Source organism: Lycium barbarum, chromosome 7 (assembly GCF_019175385.1).
Source record: "Lycium barbarum isolate Lr01 chromosome 7, ASM1917538v2, whole genome shotgun sequence".
NCBI classification, from domain to species: domain Eukaryota; kingdom Viridiplantae; phylum Streptophyta; class Magnoliopsida; order Solanales; family Solanaceae; genus Lycium; species Lycium barbarum.
Genome location: NC_083343.1, coordinates 95,770,023 through 95,796,315, shown reverse-complemented (window position 1 = coordinate 95,796,315; position 26,293 = coordinate 95,770,023). Strand labels below are relative to the sequence as shown.

Below are 26,293 nucleotides of genomic sequence, written 5' to 3'. Positions count from 1 at the left end.
ATATCGTTTTAAATCTTTTAACCTTATCTGACCCCCTTTTTATGCTTCTATTGAGCCGAGGGTCTCTCGGAAACAGTCATCCTACCTTGGTAGGAGTAAGGTCTGCGTACATTATACCCTCCCCAGACCCCAAGATTTGGGATTTCACTGGGCTGTTGTTGTTTGTTGTTGTATAAAATCTTAGGTTTATATTTTTCTTGTAGGAGAGGGACGGTTTGAGGCTATCAAATTTTGCTTTGGAACAGCAAGTACATACTGCAAGGCAAGAGCTAAGTCATACTCTACATCAGGTAATATAGAGCACTTTCAAAGCATTGGGACAAGTTTAAGGAATTAAAATAGTGTGCAGTAGAAAAATAAGGTGTGATGCTATTGAAAAAAGTGACAAACATGGTGTTTTTTTTATTTTTTATTTTATTTCAATCTTTCCTTATCATCTTTTATGTATGTAATTGACATGATTTCAATTTTACTCTGTTTTAGTATTCTTCACAAATAAAAGTATTTGTAGTAGATGACTGATAAGACGGGCTCATAGTAAAGAACTTAAATTCCGTCTTAACTATGAAGATTTTTGCATTGAAGTTATTGGATTTTATTTTGTAATCTCGTGTCATAACAATTACGATATTTAGTTATACTGGGTGAGGAGGCACCGGCAATCGACAATTATGAAAAAAGTTCAATATATACATGTAAATATCTTCAACAAGAAGTCATGAATTACCAACATTTTCTTTTTTTCCTTTTTACGCCCATCTTCTGTTTTTTGCCTCTTTTAGTTGATAAATTACACAAAATATGGGAGCAAACACGTGCCTTTTGCTCTTTAAATTGAATTAATTTTGCCTAATAAAATTGTTAAAAAGGCCAACTAAATGTTCGTACAGCGGAAGTATATAGGATGTGTTTGGCAGGAACTACTTACTATATCTGGAAAGAAAGAAACGCCAGGGTCTTTCAGAAGAAGCAAAGAAGTGTTGATAGCATTGTGAAGCAAATCGTCCAGGATGTTCACTGTCGAGGAGTAGTAAGTGCAAAGTTGAAGAGGCAGCTAGATAGCATGAATTTATACCCTTAGACTATGAGGAACTTGATGTTATAGATGTGGAGTTGTGGGAAATGGGCTGAAGCTTATACTTAGCCATTCCCTGTAGCTGTTTTTTTTTTTTTTTTTTTTTTTTTAAGTGCTGAGCTGCAACTTATACTTGGTGAATAAAGTCGTCCAGTTTATTTGCCAAAAAAAATAAAAATGTTTGTACAAAATTCGTATACATTCTGTGAAGTGGTATGGCAATTGGCAAGTGACATCCTAATGGTACTCCAATTGTATTCTTGATGAATAACATTTTTGAACAACAATTTTTTCTTACGTTCATTACTATTTTATATAATTTATTCTTTTTGTATACGATTATCGAAATGCCGTTCGCTTTTTGTACCATTTGAAAATAGAGTTCACACTACACAAATAGTCATTTAATTATTTTCATAATATGTAGAACTTGAAAATCTATTGAAAATTGGTTATTAAACATTTTCTTATTTGGATTATGTACCTAAAATATAGGAGTTAAGAATCAATTAAAATTTTGCCTTAAATAAATTGTTAGAAAAGCCAATTAAACTTTAAATAAAAAAAATCATATACATTCTTCGAAGCATTATGGCAATTGGCAAGTGACATCCTAATGGGACTCCAATCGTATTCTTGATGGATAACATTTTCGAAGAACATTTTTTTCTTACGTTCATTACTATTTTACATAATTTATTCTTTTTGTATAATTTTTTTGATTTATTGAAATGGTGCAACGCACACGTACGTGTGTATATATATATGTGTGTACTAGTTACATGCGAGGTCCGTACTAAGCCCGGAACCAAACCTGAGATATAAAAATAGTTATATTTAATTAAAAAAATATAATCTGTATTGTATTTTCTTTGTCGCATAATTAATATCATTCAGTGACACACTGAATATATATTGTTGATATGTCTTCATAATTATCAAGGTTTATTAGTTGCCTAATTAGATAATCTTTAGACAAAAGTTTATTTATGAAAGAGAAAGTTTGTAGGAGAATTAGTAAATCCCGAAGATGCATAACTGACTCGACATTCTATAATGTAACATGAGTAAAATTATGTAAAATAATTACAACTCGGTGAAAATTATAAATTGAGAAATATTGATTTCTTTTATGAATTTGTGAGCATATAATATCTTTATTTAGAATGGATTTTCTTTTGGTACTTCTTAAATTTTAACTTCACTCATGATATTTCATGTGGCAAGAGTATATTAGTCCAAATAAATGTTATGGTTTAATATAATTGGATTAATTATTTAGGTCTAATAAATATGGATTTAATTAATGATCCCATTTAATTGGGCTACAAATGATGGGCCCATTTTGCCAAGCCCAAGATATCATCTTATTCTAGAGGCCCACTTTAGTGCCATGTGACAAATGATGTGGCACGCCAAGTCAAACAAAGGAGTCAATAGGATCACGCCATGTGTCAGAATGATGCAGCATGCCTAGTCAAATCAAAGGCAAATGAAGATGTGCCGCGTGTACAAGTGACATGTTCCGACCAATCAAATATCGCCATGTCAACTTAAATCCGATTGGCCGAAATGATTCTGTCCTTATCACAACTCCTCCATCCTACAACTATAAATATGGGCCTCATAATTCAGAAAAGGGACTAGAATTCATAACAAGAAGCCAGAGGGAGTTCGTGGATCAAACACTACAAGTTTTCTATAAGCTGCAAGCGTTCAAGCACTCCTGTACAAGTTTCAATTACCCGAAGATCAAGAACGAAGGAAAATCAAATAGCAAGGCATTCAAGATCAAAGTCAACGAAGGAAAATTAAATACTAAGGCGTTCAAGATCAAATTCGCCTGTTCGGCTGAGAATTATTGTTCGTGGCGGTCATCAAAGTGTTCGTGACGAATTAATTCAAGTCAAAACCAAATCCATATTCAAGATCATGCTTCAGGCCCTTGAATTCAAATACAAGTTCAAGATCAAGACTAACAAATGCAAGACCAAGCTCAAAGGCCCTTGAATTCAAGTACAAGTCAAAATCAAATCCATCAAATTCAAGATCAAGCTCAAAAGCCCTTGAATTTATATTTCTAAAGAAGAATCAGAGGAATCATAGAGATTGTAACACTCATTTTCTGAAATCAAATACAACGATTGTTGCGATATTTTCCTGTCTTGATTATTATTTTCTCAATGCAAATTTTATTGTCTATAAATTCTGACACGCTCAGTGGGACAATCTTTACCTCTCATCTCTTCCATTAGAAGTTGAAGAACAACAAAATGACTCAAACGAAGACCAACCCCAAATCTTAGTCTATTGCGACTGCTTAACCTAAAAGGGGATTGAAAGTTTCCATAGAGATCATTGGACAAATCAAAATGAATAAAACCGGAATGCAAGGACAACAAGTGCTTCAAGTACCGTCCAAGCCAACTCATGTTTCTGGTTCATCTTCTCCAAAAGGAATGATATCCTCATCCTGCATGCTAGAAGAAGGGAATAATACTGCTGAGGTGCCTGAAAGAACTTTGGCTTAACTTAATCTACCGCAAGAACACCATTGCAAGTCGAACAACCCCTTCCAGCAAGAAGATGATGATGCCCTAAACGATGGATATGCTCTAACTTCCTATCAAGTCACTCCCCAGTTTAAGCTGTATTCGAGTAGTGATCAATATCACTATTCATCCTCTATGATGGTCGTGCAAACAATGATGATTGACGCATCCACTATAGAAGAACAACTTGTAAATTTGACTAAGGCAGTTGAAGGCTTGACGAAGCACGTGCAAGAACAAGATGCTAAGCTTTCCAAGCTGACAAATAAGATGGAAAGTATGGTTGAGAGACAATCGAGTCAAACACCTATAAACCTTCCTGAAATTAAAGAGAAAGGAGAGTCTTCCATAAAGCAAACAACAACGATCAAACAGATCTAAGTTTCCGCTGAAAGTTTGATTCTTGTTGACCAATAAAATAACTTCATCCTGGGGGCCATCAAAGATAAATCTGAGTCCTCATCTAAATCACCTCTCACATATGTAAAGCCCTATACATGAATGATTGATAACTTGAAGATGCATGCTGGCTATTAACCTCCTAAGTTGCAACAATTTGATGGTAAAGGAAATCCCTAACAACATATCACACACTTCATCGAGACTTGCAATAATTGACTTATGGTGACTATCTCATCAAGAAGTTCATTCAATCTCTCAAAGAAAATGCATTTGATTGGTACACTGATCTTGAACCTAGTTCTATAGATAGTTGGGAGCAGCTGGAGTAAGAATTCCTCAATCGTTTTTATAACACAAGACGTATCGTTAGTATGATTGAACTTACAAGAGCCTGCCAACATGAAGGTGAGCCAGTTATTGACTTCATCAATCGCTGCATAAGTTTGAGCCTCAACTGCAAAGATCTCCTTAGTGAAACTTCTTGCATTGAACTGTGCATTCAAGGCATGAATTGGGGTCTTCGCTAAATCTTGCAAAGAATAAAGCCCAATACATTTGAAGAGTTGGCGACCCGTGCACATGATATGGAATTGAGCATGGCTACTAGTGGAGATCAATGTTTGGCAGTCTTTGAACCTCGCAAAGATGAAGATATAGAACAACTCCATAGTGGGGGCAAGTATGAATCTGAAGATGAAACTTAAGAGTTTTGTATGTTACCATGCTCCTCATCGCATAAGCCTAAACTGCAAGTTAAAATGATCCTCATCGCACGAGCATAAACTGCAAGTTAAAATGCTCCTCATCGCACGAGCCTAAACTGCAAGTTAAAATGCTCCTTATCGCACGAGCCTAAACTGCAAGTTGCAATGCTACTCATCTCACGAGCCTAAACTGCAAGGTACGATACTCCTCAACGCACGAGCCTAAACTGCAAGTTATAATGCTCCTTGATACACGAGTTGAAACTGCATGTCACGAAGCTCTTCAAATTTGAGCTAAATATTTAAGTCACAAAGCTCATCAAATTACGAGCTAAATCTTGAAATTGTGAAGCTCCTCAAATTCGAGCTAAATCTCAAGTGGCAAAGCTTCTCAAATTTGAGCTAAATCTTGAAATAGCGAAGCTCCTCAAATTCGAGCTAAATCTCACGTTGCAAAGCTCCTCAAGTACGAGTTAAATCTTCAAGTCACAAAGCTCATCAAATTAGGAGCCAAATTTTCAAATCACGAAGCTTATCAAATTCGAGCTAAATCTTGAAATTGCGAAGCTTCTTGAGCTAAATCTTCAAGTTGCAAAGCTTTTCAAGTCGAGCTAAACCTTCAAGTTAAAACACTCCTTGACTTATGAGTATAAACTTCATGTTACTCATGGCTGGAAAGGTTATAAACTATGCATGGCCCCAAACAGAAAAATATACGCTAGGTTGAAAATCTTGCAAGAGGCCGTCTTCACCGAGGCACATGCATATCATATATACAAGCGCTCTTTTGTTGAAATTTGAACCTTCACCAAATATTGATGGTTCAATGGGGGAAAGAATCCATGGCTAATGGATTTCTTCGATGGGATGACTGTAATCTCTTAGCAGGTTGCCAAATCAGCAAGTTGAAGTCCTCAAATCAGCAAGTTCGAGTCCTCAAATCCACCAAGTCTTCAAGTTGAAGTCCAAAGCCACTATATCTGCCAATTGAAGTCTTCAAATCTGTCCGCCTTCAAGTGGAAGTCCAAAGCCACTACATCTACAAGTTGAATTCTTCAAATCCAACAGACTTCAAGTTGAAGTTTCAAATCCACAATGTCCGCAAGTTGAAGTTTCAAATCCACCATGTCTGCAAGATGAAGTCTTTAAATATATGAAGTATTCAATTTGAAGTTTCAAATCCACCACAAGTTGAAGTATTCAAAGTTCCTCAAGTATAGTCTTCAAGCTGAGGCCTTCTGAATTTTCAGTCTTAAGGTGGATAATTATATCCCTTTGCACCTTAAGCTGGACTTTTTGTGGATTCATCAATAAAAGGAGCCAAACTTGTCAGTCTCAAGGTGTCGGAGGCAATGTTAATCTCTCGCACCCTAAGCTAATTATTTTGTGGATTTGTCTTTTGATACTCCGTTGATATGGAGATTTGGCATCGTGAATTTATCTTTTTGATATTACTTCGATATGGATATTTGGCATCGTGGATTTATCTTTTGTTGTTATGTTGATATGGATATTTGGCTCCGTGGATTTGTTCTTTATATTTCATTGATAAGGGTATTCCGTGGATACGAGCATTCCGTCGATATGGTGATCCCGTCCATAATAAATATTCTGTTGTTATAGGCTTTCTGTCAATAATGGATATTCCGCTGTTATGGATATTACATCCTGATTGTTCAATAACATGTCTTTCCGATCTACAATTTACAAAAAGAGAAAAGAAAAGCAAAGATACAAGGAAGACGCAGAAGAAAAAAATGGGAGTTACCTCGGCACCATGCTTTTTTGTGACTGCAAACTGAGCTTGATGCTAATAGATGAAAGAGTTGGGTTTATATAGATGTGAAAGGGGCAGTGACAATTTGCTTTGCTCGATGTGGGATCATGTTTAAGGGCAGTTGGAGGCTTCCGTGTCAACTCGATGCTATTTGTATTGAAGTAGGATTTGGAAATTAACAAATCCCACAACGTTCAAGTTACCTAGAATTCTAGAACTCCTGATTTATTATATCTGAGTCACATGGTAATCTATAAAGCTGATCCTATCTTTCATGTTGGATTGTTGTAAAGATATGTCATGAAAATGGAATCAAGATGCTTGGTATATGATGCTAATGTTAGATAAATCAAGCATCAAATCAAGATTACTCCATGTGTTGTAAACACCATACCAGAATAAGCTTCGAAGAGTATTCATGACCCCAAAAAAATGTTTTGCTGATACTTCAAGTCTAGTCTTCAAAAGATTAAATATCTCGACAAGTCTTGAAGTAGGGGGCATTTGTGGACGATGAAATTTTAATAAATTTAAATCCACAAGAAATTCGGATTATATTAAATTCAAGATATATTAGTCCAAATAAATATTATGGTTTAATATAATTGGATTAATTATTTAGGTCTAATAAATATGAATTTAATTAATGATCCCATTTAATTGGGCTACAAAAGATGAGCCCACTTTGTCAAGCCAAAGATATCATCTTATTCTAGAGGCCCACTTTGGTGCCACGTGACAAATGATGTGGCATGCCAAGTCAAACGAAGTAGCCAATAGGATCACGCCACGTGTCAGAATGATGAGCACGCCTAGTCAAATCAAAGGAAAATGAAGATGTGCCGCATGTACAAGTGACATGTTCGACCAATCAAATATCGCAATGTCACCTTAAATCTGATTCGCCAAATGGAGTTTGTCCTTATCACAACTCCTCCATCTTACAACTATAAATAGCGGCCTCATAATTCAAAAAAGGGACCAGAATTCAGAACAAGAAGCCAGAGGGGGCTCGTGGCTCAAACGCTACAAGTTTTCTACAAGCTGCAAGCATTCAAGCACTCCTCTAGAAGTTTCAATTACCCGAAGATCATGAACGAAGGCAAATCAAATAGCAAGGCGTTCAAGATCAAAGTCAATGAAGGCAAATTAAATATCAAGGCGTTCAAGATCAAATTCACCTGTTCGGCTGAGAATTATTGTTCGTGGCGGTCATCTAAGTGTTCGTGACAAATTAATTCAAGTCAAAGTCAAATTCATATCCAAGATCAAGCTTCAGGCCCTTGAATTCAAATACAAGTTCAAGATCAAGCTCAAAGGCCCTTGAATTTAAGTACATGTCAAAATCAAATCCAGCAAATTCAAGATCAAGCTCAAAAGCCCTTGAATTTATATTTGTAAAGAATTATCAGAGGAATTATAGAGATTGTAACACTCATATTCTGAAATCAAGTACAACGATTGTTGCGATATTTTCCTTTCTTGATTATTATTTTCTTGACGTGAATTTTATTGTCTATAGCGATAAAATTTCATAAAAAGTTACTGACAATGTCCAACGATCACCAAGCATGACTGGACTTAAGAAAAGAGTCATGCCAATGGCAATAGGAAATAACATAGCCATGTGTGTAGGAGCAACATAAGGAATATTACTTGTAGTTGTATGACCCTGCGAGGACAACAAAACACTGTCCTCCTCACTTATATATAGTACTAATATTGCTATGTAATCTTTGTGAACTAATGAATTAGTTTGCGCTCTGCATGATTATAATACTATTATTGTATTTATAATTTTTTTTAATAACTGAATATTGAAAATATTTAAATATTTTTGGTCTTCAAATTCTAATGAATTATATTATTGTCACTTATATTCTTCTTTTTCACAAGACATCTAACTGTACGAATCTGTCTATGAGCCTCTACATAGAGTGCATAGCATAATAAGGACGGGGCAGGACCCCGCCATGCCCATATATACACAAAAGGATTGTACCAAATGAATTGCAGCTCCGGAACAAGTGGAGTGCCCTTGTACAAGCGCCGAGGAAGTAGCCTAAGGGTCTGATCCGTCTCCCTATCTACCTGCGGGCATGAACGCAATATCCACAAACAAAAAAGACATCGGTACGAATAATTTACTGAGTATGTAAAGTAGGAATAACAACATAATAAAGATATGAAAGAAATATCAGATAAAGGCTTGGTGTCATCCGTACCCAACTACAGTGGTGTGCACAATAGGTGTCGTACCCGGCCGACTATAGTGCGGCTCGGTGTGAGAAAATAGCTATATATATATAAGCATGTGAGGATCCACAGTGCCATTAACCATGGCTTGACCGTGGGTTGCCCTCTATGACATGCATGCTTGACATACTTGGGCATTGTATGACTTGGGCCGCAGACGGATCGCACAACTATGCCATCTTCACTCTGCAGAGCTACGGGTATCGAACCCGCGACCTCAAGCCCTTTGTCTTCCACAGAGGGAAGCGGCTCTTACCAATTGAGATGGCATAGTTGTGCGATCCGTCTGCGACCCAAGTCATACAATGCCCAAGTATGTCAAACATGCATGTCATAGAGGGCAACCCACGGTCAAGCCATGGTTAATGGCACTGTGGATTCTCACAAAGCATGCTTGAGAGCCCAAAGAAAAGCTATGACTTTATCGGACTGATGTAAGGTCGGTAAACCTACGATTATCATTATAGAACTATCATCATCATCATATCTCATCAAGAAGTAGCAATAACCATAAGATGAGAATATCGTCAATGAGTAATATAAATAACCATAAGATAAAGATCCATAATCATGAGATAATATCAACAATATCACAAGAACATCGAGAACCATAAGCTTCTAGCATTTCTAGCAATAAGGACATTATGTGTCATTCGTATAGGTTTGTATTAAAGAGATCATGCCATAAGAAAGAAAGCGACAGCCTTAACATACCTTGTCATCTCCTTAACTACTTAGTGCCCCCGATCTCGTAAATCTACATTCAAAATGATTTATACTAAGGCTAAGTCGTTAAAACGCTTATAAGGTCAAACTAGACTAATAAATGAGCTAACGAAATTAGGGCAGCATTACCCCTATATCACTTACTTGCTCCAAATCTCAAAACACCTCCCAAACAACAACAAAAACATCAAAAATACCATAGCCAATAGATTACATTCAAATTAAACTTATATCAATCAAAAACTCCTTTTCAAAATCAACCCACAGTCATCAACTTCAATTTAATACCTCATGACTTATCTACCATCATTCTCTTGACTTTAAGACTTACTAAACCTCTAAATCAACTCAACATAAGCAATAAGATGAATAACATACCTTATACTTGAAGAACTTTAGCCACATACAACTTTCCTCAAGATCAAATTCGCCACAACTCCAAGTAGAAGCAAGAACAACCACTTTCTATCAATTAGTTTAGGGTTTTAATGATTGATCTCCTATTGAAATAGTATAAGATGTTTATGGGTGTTTAGAAGAGCTTAGAGGGTCTAAATAATATTTGGGTGAAAAGTATGAGCCCCAAGTCGTGGCCTTTAATTTATAAAAGGGGAAATTTTTTTCACTGCCCCAACTTCTACGGTCAACTCGACGGACCAACGAGCTGCTCTATGACCATCAAGTGGCGGCGTCAAACTGCACCCATTAGAACTAACTCTCTGATGGCAGTTCCACGGTGGAGATTAACGGACTGTCGACCATTCTACGGTTCGTCAAGATAGGGCGTCAAACTGCCCTGCCATTACACTCAGTTTCTTTTGATTCTTTCAACCTCCAATCTTTCCGACAGTTGTTAGAAATAACTTATACACATCGAATAAACATGTAAAATATCTTACGACCTTGACGAAAACTTCACTTTCTAAATCCACGTCATCTAACTCACGGCGAAACTCAATATATAAAGTATGGGGTATAACATCTTCCCCTCCTTAGGAACATTCGTCCTCGAATGTTAGACTCTTAGGGGTCCTACAAAAATTTCGGTAGAGTTTCTCCAGTAATTGTATCACTACCAACCTGTAACACAGTAACCCAAAATATACAATGCCACACAGGGCCACCATAAGCAATAACAGTAATGGCCTCATACTACCAGTAATCATAAGGAATGAAGCATTACATACCTGAAGGCAGTTGTGTCTCTGTCTGGACCTCTTCTAGGAGTGGAAACAAGTACGGATATCTGGATCTCATATTGTCTTCAGCCTCCTAAGTCATCTCCTCGACATTCTGGTTTCTCCAAAGACTTTTACCAAAGCTATGTCTTTAGTCCTCAATCTTCGAACCTGTCTATCTAGAATGGAAATGGGAACCTTCTCATATGATAGTTGCTCGGTAACCTGAATATCATCAATAGGAACGACTCTCGAAGGGTCTCTAATACATTTTACAGAGCATCAATACGTGGAAGGCCGGATGGGCTGATTCCAAATCTGGAGCCAAATCTAACTTATATGCCACCTGGCCCACTGTACGTACAATCCTGTAAGGCCTAATATACCGTGGAATGAGCTTACCCTTCTTGCCGAATCTTATAGCACCTTTCATAGGTGATACCTTCAGGAATACCTAATCATCAACCTGAAATTCTAAATTTCATTGGTGGTTATCGGCATAAGACTTTTAACGATTTTGAGCTGCCAATAATTGATCTTGTATAAGCTTGACCTTCTCCACTGCTTGCTGGATCAAATCTGGCCCTACTAACTTGGTTTCCCCTACTTCAAACTATCCAATTGGTGACCTACACATTCGCCAATATAGAGCCTCATACGAGGCCATCTGGATACTAGAAGGATAACTATTATTATACGCAAACTCAATAAGCGCCAAATGATCATCTCAGCTACCTCTGAAGCCTAACACACATACCCATAGCATATCCTCGAGGGTCTGAATAGTATGCTCAGTTCTGAATAGTATGGTCAGCCTATCCGCCTGTCTGAGGGTGGAATGTTGTGCTAAGACTCACCTGAGTCCCCAAACCCTTCTGGAAATACCTCCAAAAATTAGCTATAAATTGCGTACCCCTGTCGGAGATGATAGATACCAGAACACCATAAAGTCGGACTATCTCTTTAATATAAAAATTCGCATAATCCTCAGATGAGTAAGTAGTCTTGACTGACAGAAAATGGGCTGATTTAGTTAGTCTATCAACAATCACTCATACAGAATAAAATTTATGCTGAGAACGAGGCAAGCTTGTAATGCAATCCATATTAATTGCCTCCCATTTCCACAGTGGAATTTCAATAGCTTGTAATAATCCACCAAGATTCTGATGTTCAATCTTTACCTATTGACAATTAGGACACTAGGCCACGAACTCTGCTACGTGCATCTTCATCATACCCGGGTGAATAGAATTAAAAGAACAATGAGTCTCCTCTATAATATGATGACGTAATCCTGCAACATCAGGAACACACAGTCTGCCTCGATATTTGAGAACTCTGTCTGCAGAAATCTCAAATGGTGACTTTTTCTTCTGAGGAGATGTATCTCTGTAAAATTCAACTCTTTCTGCTTGAAAACATACTGGAGACTCTTATGGTCTGTACAAATATCCGAAGTCTTATACCAAATGTGAGCCACATTGTGCAACTGGTAGGCTCCAAACTCTGCAGCCTCTATCTCCGTGGCTTATGTAAAACGTGAATGCCGAAATATCATAAACTAAGCCAAAGATGGCTACACAACTTTGAGTATCTGACATAACTAACTGTTTAGTCTATGAAACCTCTATCATCAATCTGAACTGTAAAATATACATGCTGGGACAAGGCCCCCAGCATACCTTAACTTGCTAAACATGACATGGAAATAAATAAGGATAACACCTCGAATAAGATGAGGCTCACCAACAATATAATACGAGAAAATCCTACTGAGCAGATGCGTCGTCCTATAAGTCCGTACCTGCATCGTGAAATGCAGGCCCTTGGGAAACAGAAAGAGGATGTCAGCACATTGAATGTCCTGGTATATAAAGCAACTAAATAAAATAGACATGCCATATGAAATAACACGATAAGGGCTGAAACTGAAACTGAAACCTAACGTGAGCATGAACTTAAATACACATACATACATACATATATATATATATATATGTATATATATATATATGTATATATATATATATATATATATATATATATATATATATATATATATATATATATATATATATATACACACACACACACACAAATGTATATATATGTAGATATATATACACATGTATATATATGTGTGTATTTATATATACATATATATGTGTATATGTCTCTCTCTCTCTCTCTCTCTATATATATATATATATATATATAACATGAGAAAAGTATCTGTGGGAGAGCATTAGTATAACCGATATGTAACCACCATGTTAGTACGTGGCGTCTGATCTCTGCCTGACCAGGTAAGCCATCTTGTACCTTGCTGGGGTACAAGACATGAACATGAATGGATCCAAATCTATCAATGGGGAATATATGAAGGAATCTTCCTACTGCATGGAGCGATCCTTATTCTACGTTGGCATACAAAGTTTCAGGTATAAAACCATCTCAGTAATCTGTACAACTCCCAAATTACATGAACATGGATATAATTGGCATAGTAGCCCATGAATTATATAACTTTCTTGTAAACACGATTCTTGCTTTGTATTATAACATGAAAGTGATATATATAATATAACTTGTATGAAAACATGGAGACATGTAGGATTTTCATGAGATTTAAGCATAATAGTTTTTGTCTTGTATGTAGGAACCCATAGAATACAAAGTATGAGTTTTCATGGATTAAGGACAGACTCTCAAAAACCAAAAGGGACTATTAAGAACACAATAACGAAGTAATCATACAAACATAGTATATCATGGTACATGTACTTAGGGTTATCATGAACATGGCTAAAACCCTAGTTTGATATAATCTCATACTTTTATGAAAGAACATGGCGTAGGGAAGAACAAGAATATTCCCACACGTAGATAGAAACTCTACACACATGGTAATACTCCAATCTTGTAGTAAAGGTCTGTACTTGAAGAGGAACTCCTAAAGCCTTAGTCTTAAATTCCTTTAATTAATTTTTATTGAAAATCCTAGGTTAAGAATGTTGAATTTCTACTTAATAATCATGAACGTATGTTGGAATTGACTTGGAATGCATGGAATAGGCTTACCTTAATGTATCTTGAAGATTGGGAAAGAAGAGCTTCATCCTTAGGGCTTGAGAGACTTCTTTAGGTTTCTTTTCCTCAGAAAAATTGGTTTAAAACGAAGTGAGAATGAATATAACGAAGTTGGGATTTTAACATGTTGTGCTGGATGCACGGTCGTGCAGCTGATTATGCAACCAAGGCAGTAACACTACCTTTGGTGCGTGATCACGCACCTGAAGGCTATTTCGCGTAGCTGGTTACGTAGGCTGCGTAGCGTCTAGTAAAATAGGCATAACTACTAAAACAACTCCAATTGAGCCGCACTTTATATGTTTGGAAAGGTATTTTAAAGACCTACAACTTTCATGTGTTGGGTTTTCTCAAATTCCTAACGAAAATGCCCAAAAACTGGTCATAAGTGCAGACTATCTCAGACTTAGACGAATTTTGAAGCCCTTAAAAACTCCACTTTTTTGTTTGACTTCAAAATGACTATTTATCAATAAAGTTCATCTCGAATGGATTCATATATCATCTCTATACTAGTTTCATACATTAACACCTAACTCAGATTTACGGGATGTTACATTATCTTCCCCTTAGGATCATTTGTCCTCAAATGATGGGTCATGGTTAAGAATGGGACTGGACATGCCCTGAATATATGAGTGTGAAGAAAAACATGACATGAATCATGGGGACTGAGCTGGCATGACATGGTTACATGAAAACATGAATACTGAATATGTGAACGTGAACGTGAAATATGAGACATGAATACGCAAGGGACATGACATGGATATGAAGGTTAGTTACCTTGAACATTCTTTGTTGGTTCCTCAAACAAGTACGAATACTTGGATTTGATATCTTTTTCGATTTCTTATGTAGCTTCTTCAACTTTCTGACTCTTTCATAAAACTTTTACTGAGGCAACTTCCTTAGTCCTCAATTTACGAACCTGATGATCAAGTATGGCTACGAGGATATCTTCATAAGTCAAACCATCCTTAACCGTTATAGTATCAGTAGGAACAGCCAATGATGGGTCTCCCATACACTTCCTCAACATAGACACATGGAATACTGGATAAACAACAGCCAACTCTTGTGGCAATTTAAGCTTATAAGCTACTTGCCCAACCCTTCACAGGATTCTATAAGGTCCAATATACCTGGACTAAGCTTCCCTTTCTTTCCAAATCTCATGACACCCTTCATAGGTGAAACCTTAAGGAACACCCAATCATCAACTTGAAACTCTAAGTCCCTTTGCCTCATATCTATGTAAGACTTCTGGCAACTCTGAGCCGTTCTCAAACGCTCTTGAATTAACTTGACGTTCTCCATAACCTGATAGACCAAATCCGGTCCTAACAATTCTGTTTCACCAACTTCAAACCAACTAATTGGTGATCTACACCTTCACCTATACAAAGCTTTAAGCGGTGCCATCCCAATACTAGTATGATAACTATTATTATAATCAAAATCAGGTACCTTTAAAGTATAGGACACAAGCCCTCAACATGTCCTCAAGAGTCTGAATAATATGCTCTGCCTGCCCATCTGTCTGAGGATGAAAAGTTGTGCTGAGATATACCTTGGTTCCCAATCTTTTCTGAAAGGATCTCCAAAAGTTCATTATGAACTGAGCACCACGGTCTGAAATAATAGACACTGGGGTCCCATGCAATATGACAATTTCATTGATATACAACTTAGTATAATATTCTGCTGAATCTATGGTCTTAACTAGCAGGAAGTGCGCTAGCTTGGTAAGTCTGTCCACAATCACCCAAATTGAGTCATGTCTGCGAGCTGAACGAGGTAGACCTATTATAAATTCTATGCTTATTATCTCCCACATCCAAACAGGAATATCAATGTTTTGAGCCAAGCCACCAAGCCTCTGGTTCTCGGCTTTCACTGCTGGCAATTCGAACACTCAGCCACAAAATCTGCTATATTCTTTTTCATATCATTCCAGTAATAAATCTTCTTAAGATCATGGAACATTTTTGTGAAACCTAGGTAAACGGAATACATGGAATGGTGAGCTTCTGACATAATTTGCTCTCCGAGTCTATCCATATCTGGAGCACATAATCTGCCTCGGTATCTCAGAGTGCCGGCATCTCCCTCTTGTTCAAAAGATATTATTTTATGATTGTGAATCCCCTCTTTCAGCTGCAAAAAATAGGGTTCATTAAACTACTTTTCTTTATCTTCAACGACTAAGGAAGAATGAGCTCTGTTCTGAACAACAGCACCACCATTCTCGAAGTCCAATAGTCGAACTCCTAGACTGGCTAAATGGTGAATTTATTTGAAATCATAATTCTTTTATCTTCCTCAACATGAGCTAAACATCCCTGGAATGCCGACTGAGAGCATCAACTACAACATTCGCCTTCCCTAGATGATAGAGAATATCTACATTGCAGTCTTTCAATAATTCAAGTCATCTTCTCTATTTAAAGTTCAATTCACACTGCTTGAAAATATACTGTAGGCTTTTGTGTTCAGTGAAAATATCTACGTGCACTCCATATAAATAATGATGCCATATTTTAAGTGCAAAAACCACAGCTACCAACTCTAAATCATGAGTAGGATAATTCTTTTCGTGAGCCTTAAGCTGTCTAGATGCATAAGAAACAAGCTGACCATGCTGCATTAAGACACATCAAAGACCAACTCCCAAGGTACCACAATAAACTACGAATTCTTCGGTTCCTTCTGGTAGCGTCAAAACTTGAGTAGAAGTTAGCCTCTTCTTCAACTCTTCTGCATCTGACCACTAAAATTTGACCCTCTTCTGAGTCAACTTACTCAATAGGGCTGAGATAGAGGAAAATACCTCTACAAAACGTCTGTAATAGCCTGCTAGACCCAAGAAACTTCTTATATCTGATGTAGAGATGGGTCTAGGCCAATTCTCAACAGGATCAATTATTTGAAAATCAACCTTAACACCTTCACCTGAAATCACATGGCCTAAGAAAGCCACTGACTTAAACTCACACTCTGAAAATTTTGTGAAAGGCTCGCGATCCTTAACTGTCTATAACACTATTCTGAGATGTTCAGCATGATCAGCTTCACTACGAGAATACATTAAAATGTCATCAATAAAGATAATGACGAATAAATCGAGATAAGGCTTAAAAACCCTATTCATAAGGTCCATGAAAACTGGTGGTGCGTTCGCTAATCTGAAGGACATGACAAGGAATTCAAAGTGTCCATAACGAGTTCTGAAGGCGGTCTTCGGAATATCAACTTTCTTAAACTTTAAATGATGGTAGCATGATCAAAGGTCAATTTTTGAAATGACACTGGGCGCTCAGAAGTTGGTTAAATTGGTCACCTATTCTGGGGAGAGGATGCTTGTTCTTAATGGTGACTTTATTCAACTAACGGTAGTCAATACTGTTACACTTCTCGTTTTCATCGTAGGAAAACTTATGGTTTCCTAGTTGGGTATGCCTTTGGAATAAAGACCCATACCCGAGTTTTGGAGATAGCAAGTGTCTTACCCTGAGCACAAAGGTACCAACAGGTATTCCTAGTAATTTACAGGATTAGAAGTTTAATAAATCGAATCGACGCAATCCGAACTGATTTGGAAAATATGCAGACATCAGTCAACGTCGACGGGCTGCCGACATGTCGACGGACTGTCATTGCATGCCATCAATATGTATCTGTAGCTTCTATTTTGCAGGCGCAGGTCGACGGAGCAAGTCTACAGACCGTCGACACGTCGACGGGTCGTCGACCTGCTCGTCAAACCGCGCCACTGGAACTTTCTTGAACCCTCTCTCTCTCTCTCTCTCTCTCTCTGTATATATATATATATATATATATATATATATATATATATATATGTGACCTACAACTTTATTTCTCATTTTCTCAACTCCAAATCAGAGAATGCCCTAACATATTTGCTTCCAACACTTGCTACTACATTGGAGGAATTTTAGTAACGATCCGAGCCCATAAAACCCGAGCTTGTGAAGAAAAAGGTTATTCCTAGGGTTTCATTAAAGTTATAAAGCTTGAGAATTTGGGGTTGAAGTAGATTCTTGGAATTTTAGAGCCCTCAAGGTATTTAAATTATTATTACCTTTGTATTTAAGTTAATTATCAAGATTTTTAGTGGCTTTAAGTGAAGAGAATATAGTTATGGAAGTTGTAAGTGAATAAGGGTCAAGTTGGACTTGAGGGCTATTTTGAGGGATGATGTGAAGTAGAATTGATTGTATGGTGATATGTAGGAAGTGATATCGTTATTGTGGATATTGTTGTTGATGTTTGGGTTGGATTAGAATTGAGGGGTAATTAAGCTTATAAAGGAGATGCTTCCCGAATTGCAAAAGTTGTAAACTAGATTAAGGTTGGTATATGAGTATGTTCTAGTCTAATAATTAGTACTTGGTCTTGTGTGTAGATTTGTCTAGTTCGAGATAGTAGTATAGCTAGCCTAAGAAGCACATAAGTTATGTTAAGGCTACCATTTCTTTCTTTTGACATGATCCCATGATATGAACCAACAAGCGAGTAAACGAGCTTCCATATTACTCTACTCTTAGAAGCATTAGGAGTACTTTAGTCTTTGATATTCCTGTGCCCCGTTGATGATTGTTCCTTCTGTTCGTGGGTCCAGTTCTATGTATACAGTTTATTCATGCATTACATTCATTCACATTTATATGCATATTAACCCGTGACCAGAAGACATTATATACGCGAATATTAGATGTATATGGGGTATGGAAGAGGGATAGGCGTTATATACGCATTACCACCTGATCAGTTGGTGCACAGTGATGATGACGATATATGGATCGGGGAACGTTCCTCGGCATTATTATATGGGATATGGATCGGGCTGAATATTCCTCAGCACTATAACCTATATTTATATACATGAGCATGATTATTGTTGAGAGCATGCATATTATGAGCCCAGAGAGGCATTGTCAGAGATATAGACTCATGCATATACTTTCAGATACTAGTCCATACAAATGCACGCTGATAGTCAGTTTGACTTTTGAGTTTCAGATTCCATTCATGATACATATGCTGCTCTTATGCCTTACATACTCAGTACATTATCTGTACTGACTCCCCTATTGCTTGGGGGGATGCGTTCATACCCGCAGGTTCAGGTAGACCGACAGGTGGTCCAGCTCAGTCCCAATAGTGTTCAGTGCGTTTCATTTGATTCGGAGCTGTAGTCAGTTTTGGTATGCCCCTTTTGAGATGTATATGCATATGGGTATGACGGGAGGGCCCCGTCCTTTCTACAGATTGATACTCCAGTAGCGGTCTGTAGACAGTTGTATGTATGTGTTAGATGATGTATCCTTGTAGGCTTCCATTCTTTTGTGTACAGTATATGTAGCAGCTCGGTTGGCTTACACTGTTCTTTCAACTTGTTTATTTATATATGCATACAGATTGTACAGAGTTCACGGTGTCGCCCTTTTATAAGGCAATATGAGATCCGTTCAAATTACTTATGGGCCCTTGATGTTCCTTATTGTCCAGTTATGAGTACAGGGTGTTTGGTCGCTAGAGGTCAGACACTCGTCATGACTCATCGGTTTGGGTCGTGACAGAAGTAGTATCAGAGTAGTTCCGTCCTAGGGTTGTCTACAGACCGTGTCTAGTAGAGTCTTGTTTATGGGTGTGTTGTGCACCACACTTATAGACAGGAGGCTACAGGACATTTAGGAAAGTGTCATTCTCTCTCCTAGATAGTGCGATAGAGTCATGTGTTAAGAGTTCGTTTTCTAATAATTTGTTCCGATTTCAGTGATGCCTCGCAAGAAAGCTACAGCCGCCCAGAAGAGCAAGAGAGTGGCTGGTGAGGCCACTAGCCGTATGCAGCGGGCTACTAGGTCTCGAGGTGAGTCTCAGAGTGACAGCCCATCTCAGACTTCACATACCCTGCCTCCAGCACCTGCCCCAGTTCCCCCAGTTCCTCAGCTAGATGCACCAGGATAGGATGTGCAGGATGCTGTACAATTATTGACTAGATTGGTAGCCGCTCACGATCAGTGGCAGGGGGTTGGTGTTGATCAGGAAGATCGAGCGAGTAGTGCGAGGGTTAAGACTTTTCTTGGGTTAGACCCTCCAGAGTTTTCCATGTTGAAGCAAAATATGGATCCTCAGGACTTCATTGATAGCATGCAGAGGACGCTGAGGGTGTGCACACTGATGTGGTTGCGTCAGTGGAGTTGGCTTCGTATAGACTTCATGATGTTGTGGTGCAATGGTATCAGGCATGGATGCTGTCTAGGGGAGAGAATGCCTCTCCAGCCATGGGGCGAGAGTTTTTAGATGCTTTTATTCGCCATTACTTACCACCAGAGGTCCAACGGGCCCTAGCAGGTCAGTTCTTGAGTATTGAACAGGGCAGAATGAGTGTTTAGGAGTATTGTGTACACTTCGATTCTTTGTCTCGATATGCCCCAGCCAAGGCGGCTGAGATAGAGGACATAGTTCATCATTTCGTGGCTGGTCTAGGGCCACATTTGATAGATGAGTGTACAACTGCTGCATTACAGCCGGGCAGGGATATTTCCTGTATACAGGCATATGCACAGAATTTAGAGAATCGTAAGCACCAGCGGAGGACAGAGCGTGAGCGTGACTGGGGCTATGTTAAGAGGGCTAGATGTTTAGATATGGTGGGTGAGTTCAGGAGAGGACAGAGACAGCAGCATCCCCAGTATTCATTTCATTCAGCAGGGAGTGCACCTGACTTATTTGGGATTATTTTTTAATTTTGCTATGTCCATCGGGGGGTGACGTAGGAAATTAGAACTCCGTTGAGAATTCTGAGGCCATGGGTGGATTCGTATGACATTTTTATGCATATGTGCATGTTTGGTCTGTGTTTTTGAGGCCTTGGATGAAATGTTGGGTGATAAAGGGAAAAATTGGGCAAAAGTCGAGCTGACTGCCCAAATGGCACCACTGCGGCGGTGGTTAATCGCTGTGGTGGTACCGCTGTAGCGGTGTGTTCATCGCCGCCAGCGATCAACCACTTTCCATGTGGCCTCTGTGGCGGGAGATGGCCCACTACGGCGATACCTCCATAGCGGTGGATGGCTCGCTATGGTGGTGGGTGAATTCTTCTATAGCGGGCTTTTGGCCGTTATAGCGGGATCGCTGCAGCGGTGGTTTGACTACCGCAGCGGTCGACGGAAAACAGTAGCCCGATTTTTAAAGACTTAGTCCTACATTCTTTATTCACAAAACTCCAACACAGTTCCCCACAAGCACCTAGGATGAAATTTCAAGCTAGGGCAAGAATACTCTTGAGAGGTAAGTCTCATTCATTCCCTTTAATCATCCCGCATCATCTTCATGATTATCATCACTTTCATGGGTCATCAATGGTGAAATTGTAATAGAAACCCTAAAAATTAATAAACCTTCTAAAATTGATGGGTCATGATTGTTATCACTTATTTATCGTCTAATGGATTGGGTTAACTCCTCTTAATCATGAAGTGCATCCTTAGAGCCATGATCTAAGTAAATTGAGACCTAGGGTTCTATAACAATGGTAGCTTGACCATGAAAACTGCTTGTAGGTAGAATGTGATGTAATATTGTTATAAATGAATGATTAGTGATTACTAAGGCCTTTGTTAGGTTGCTTTACTCCTAGAAAATCATTCACCCATTGGAATAGGGTAAAGGGAAGGGTATTCTTGAATTGCTATTTGTGATTAGAGTATTTGTGACTCATTGAGCTTTCTATTTCTAGACTTTGAGCGTTTCGAGGCTTTAAGGAAGGGAAAATTTATAGCGGAGTGATTTACGTTATTCCAGCTCTACGTTTGAGGTAGGTTACGGTCTACTTGAGTTAGACTTTGGTTAGTTGATTGTATGTGTTGTGAATTCTTTAGGAGAAAGAATGTCTAGTCTTCATGCATAATATTGTGTGGTTGAACTCCTATGTGAATTTGATTGTGTAGGATTCGTGCCACCATTCATGTGTGTTGAATCTACAGTTGATGTGTTTGTGATGAGATGTTAATACAATCTTCTCGGCGATATTGTGAGACAAAATGATGAGGTGAGTATTGATAATAAGAGGGCAGGAAATATCGTTACGTACAGATATATGGAAAGGCACCTATGTGACCTAGATTATGGGTTCGTGGTCTAAGGTTCAATTCGAAAACATAAGATATATTGTTATGGCCCGCGTCTGAGGTTCTTTCCCGAGCAGAGATTTATGCTCGGGTTCAATGAGTATCCGAAACAAGTGGTACATGGACACCATGGGTCCTCTGCAAGTCATGACTACTGAGCAATGACATCAGTTAGCATGTGTGTACAATGAGTATGGTATTGTGGCAGACTTATTTCTGTGTTATGGTTTTCCATTGATTGATTCTGTCAATTTGGGTGATTTGATTGATGATTATCCTTGGTTGAATTGTCATAGTTTATTTATTTCATATTTGTTGGCTAGCTTGTTTATTCTATTGATTTCATGAGATATGCATGATACTAATCTTAGTCGGCCTATGATATCTACCAGTACATAGTGTTTGTACTGATACTACCTTGCTGTATTCTTTGAGTGCAAATTGTGATACAAAGATTGCTACCCGCCCTCACATCTAGCATTGAGGACATTGCTGACAGATTTAGGGTGAGCTTTAATCCATGCCAAGACGCCCGAAGATCTTTCTCATATGATGTCTATTTCCTATTTTGGATATTATGGATATCTATTAGACATATTTCATTTCTTAGACGTGTTCTAGTTTAGATTCCTCGTACGATGACTTTCGAATTTTGGGGATTTTTGTATTAGTTAAAACTTCCGCATTTACTTCAGTATTTTTATGGAATGACTTATTTTGGTAATTTTTTGCTTGAATGAGTAATAACTGACTAATTTGGTTAATATAAATTCGGACCTGAATGAATAGATGACTTGTGTGTTGGTTCGCCCACTAGAAGTTAGTATGGGTACAGGTCATGGCGGGTTGGGTCGTGACAAAATAACCATCAATGTCTGGAATGGAAATAGACATTAATAAAAAGAAGATCTTCGGGCAGCCTGGCATTGATAGAAGTTCATCCTCAATATGTTAGCAAATGGCCTTAACGCTAAATATGAGGTCGGGTAGCACTCTCTAGATCACAATCTGCACTCAAAAGAATGCAGCAAGGTAGAATCAGTACAAACACTATGTACCGGTAGCTATCATAGGCTGACTAACATTAGTATTATGCATGAGTCATAAAATCAATAAAACAGACAGACCAGTCAGCAACACATAATCAAATAGCCTAACAAGAAGTCAACCAATAATAATAACAAGCAAGTCACCCAATGCTAGTAATTCAAGTTAATGGAAGCAAAGAACGAAAATAAGTCTACCAACAACGACCAAATGCACGTTGTACACACATGCTAACTGGTGTCATTTCCTAGTAGTCATGACCTACAGGGGACCCAGAGTGTCCATGTACCGCCCGTACTAGATTCACTTCTCTGACCCGAGCTTACAACTAGACCACATCCTCACCTCCGGTCAAATATGCTTGTTCATATCTAGGTCTCATCCTTACCCCCCGGTCAAATGAGATCATTTTGTACCTCAATTTCACTAAGAAGATCGTATTAACTTCTAGCCACAACATCATTAACCTGTGGGTTCCAACATATCGAATAGTGGCACCTAAGCCCACATAATCACTCAATTAATAGCATATGGAAATTTCAATCACACACATTATGCTTAAAGACTAGACATACTTTCTCCTATAAATTTCGCAACACATACATTCAACTAAGCAAAGTCTAACTCAAGTAGACCGTAACCTACCTCAATTGTAGAGTTGGAACAATGCAGACTACTCCGCTATAGCCTTTCCCTTCCGTAAAACCTCGGAACGTTCAAAGTCTAGCAATTAAGATGCTAAATAAGTCACAATAACTCTAGCCACAAAATCAGTTTAAAAAACACCCTTCCCTTTTTCCCCATTCTAATGGGTGAATGATTTCTAGGTGGAATCAATCTAATGATTGGCCTTAACAACCACGAACTATCAATTTACAAGGCTATTTAATCAAATAATCTATTACAAGCAGTTCCCATGGTCAAGCTACCATTTTTATGAAACCCTAAGTCTCAATTCACTTAGTTCATGTATCTAATGGTTCAAGTCTTAATTAAAGAGTGATAACCCAAGCCATTAGATGATAAACACACAATAATAATCAAAACCCACCAACTATTGAAAATCTATTAAGTTTTAGGTTTACTATTCCTAATTCACCATTGTAGACCCATAAAAAGGATGATAATCATAGAGATGAAAGCGTAATGATGGAAGGAATGGTTGACTCAAGATATTCTTACCCTAGCTTAGAATTTCTCCCTATCTTAGAATTTCGCCCTAGGTGCTTGTTGCGAACTATTTTGGAGTTTTATGAATAAAGAATTCAAAACTAAGTGTTTAAAATTGAGATTCTGTCCCCGTCGATTGCCGCGGCGGCCCAACCGTCGTTGCAGCGGGCCTGCTATTGGAGGCAAGTACCCGCCGTCGCGGACCATAACAAAACTGTCCTTCTGTTGTGGCGAGCCTGGTCCCGCTACAGCGGTCCAGTGCCCGCCATAGTGGACACTCCATATCCTCAGATGACCGCGGCGACGAGAGGGCCGCAGTGATACATACCCCGCTGCAGCAGTGCCACTGAGCCAGTAAGCTCGCTAATTTCACATTTTTTTAACTCTACCACCCAACACTTCATCCGAGGCCTCACAAACACATACACAAAACATGTACATTGATATAAAAACACCATACGGACTTACCCGTGGCCTTGAAATTCCTGATGGAGTTATAATTTCCTACGTCACCCCCGTTGGACTAAACACAAACAAATAATAATCATACACAGGCCAAGCAATAATCACAAACAAGCCAAGTTTTCAATCTATAGACTTATACATTAAAGATTCTATTAGCCCGTTCTACCCTTGGGAGGGTTCTATTTCGTAGGTGATCCTATATTTTCCATAACGACTGGGAGGGTCGTTACACCAGATACCTATTAAAACACCATTCGTCCTCGAACGGACAAGGTTGAGGAATCTAGGAGAAGGTACCTGTCTCGGCGAAAAGCTGAGGGTACTTGCTACGTATATCTGACTATGTTTCCCGAGTAGCTTCCTCAACTAGGCGATTCTTCCACTGAACCTTTACGGAGGCTATTTACTTCGAACTCAACTTATGGACGTCTCTATCTAAGATCACAATAGGTTCTTCCTCATACGTCAAGTTCTGATCTATCAAAATCGAATCCCAATGGATTATGTACGAACCATAGCCATGATACCTCTTTAACATCGAAACTAGAAATACCGGATGAATGCCTGATAAGATCGGAGGTAAAGCCAACTCATAAGCTATCTCCCTCACATGCTTGAGAATCTCAAATGACCCAATGAATCTCGGGCTACTTGCCCTTCTTCCCAAGCCTCATCGCACCCTTCATTAGTGAGAATTTCAACAATACTTATTCTCCCTCTCCAAACTCAAGATCTCGGACCTTACGATCTGTGTACTCCTTCTACCTACTCCGTGTAGCCAGAAGCTTAGCTTGAATCATTTTCACCTTCTCTAATGACTCCCTCAGAATGTCCGCACTCCTAGGTCATACCTCAAAGGTATCGAATCACCCAATAGGAGACCTACACTTCCTCTCATACAACACCTTAAATGGAGCCATGTCGATGCTTGAGTGGTAGCTATTATTACATACGAACTTCGCCAATGGTAAGAATTGATCCCAATGACCGCCAAAGTCTATCACACAGCCCCGAAGCGTATCCGCAAGAACCTGAATAGTCTGCTCGGACTTCCCGTCAGTCTAAGGGTGGAAATTTGTACTAAGTTCCAACTTAGTACCTAATTCCTCATGCAGATGCTCCAAAAATTGAGATGTGACCGTTGTACCCCTGTCGGACACGATAGAGATAGGAATCCCATGTAGTCTAACCACTTCATGGATGTATATCTTAACTAATTTCTCTATGTCATAAGTTATCCGAATCTTAACGAAGTGAGCAGACTTAGTCAACCTTAAATAATAACCCAGATAGAATCAAACTCTCCCAATATCTTCGGAAGACCAACCATGAAATCCATTGCTATTCTTTCTGTCACGACCCAACAAGAGGGCCATGACGGGCACCCAGAGCTAACACGACGAGCACCTCTAAACATACATCATATAATCATTTCTGGGTGGACCATAAAGATAGCTCATGGATATCATAATTTGTATATCCAATTGCCTCATAAGGCGGATACCATGCATGCTTAGCTTTCTTTGAAAAACATTCCACATACATGTATACGTAAAATAGAATTGCTGCAGAACGTGCAGCCCAATCCAAAAGCATATCATTTTGCCGCGGAACGAACGACCCGATCCATAAATATCATATATATAGTGCCGAGGAACGAATGGCCAGATCCATTTAACCATATATCCC

At 38.6% G+C, this 26,293-nt stretch overlaps 1 pseudogene; it reads left to right on the top strand.

The window, feature by feature from the left end:
- The first annotated feature begins 17,068 nt into the window (after positions 1–17,068).
- The window catches only part of LOC132601623 (ribulose bisphosphate carboxylase large chain-like), a 46,526-nt pseudogene continuing 37,301 nt past the window's right edge, over positions 17,069–26,293 (top strand).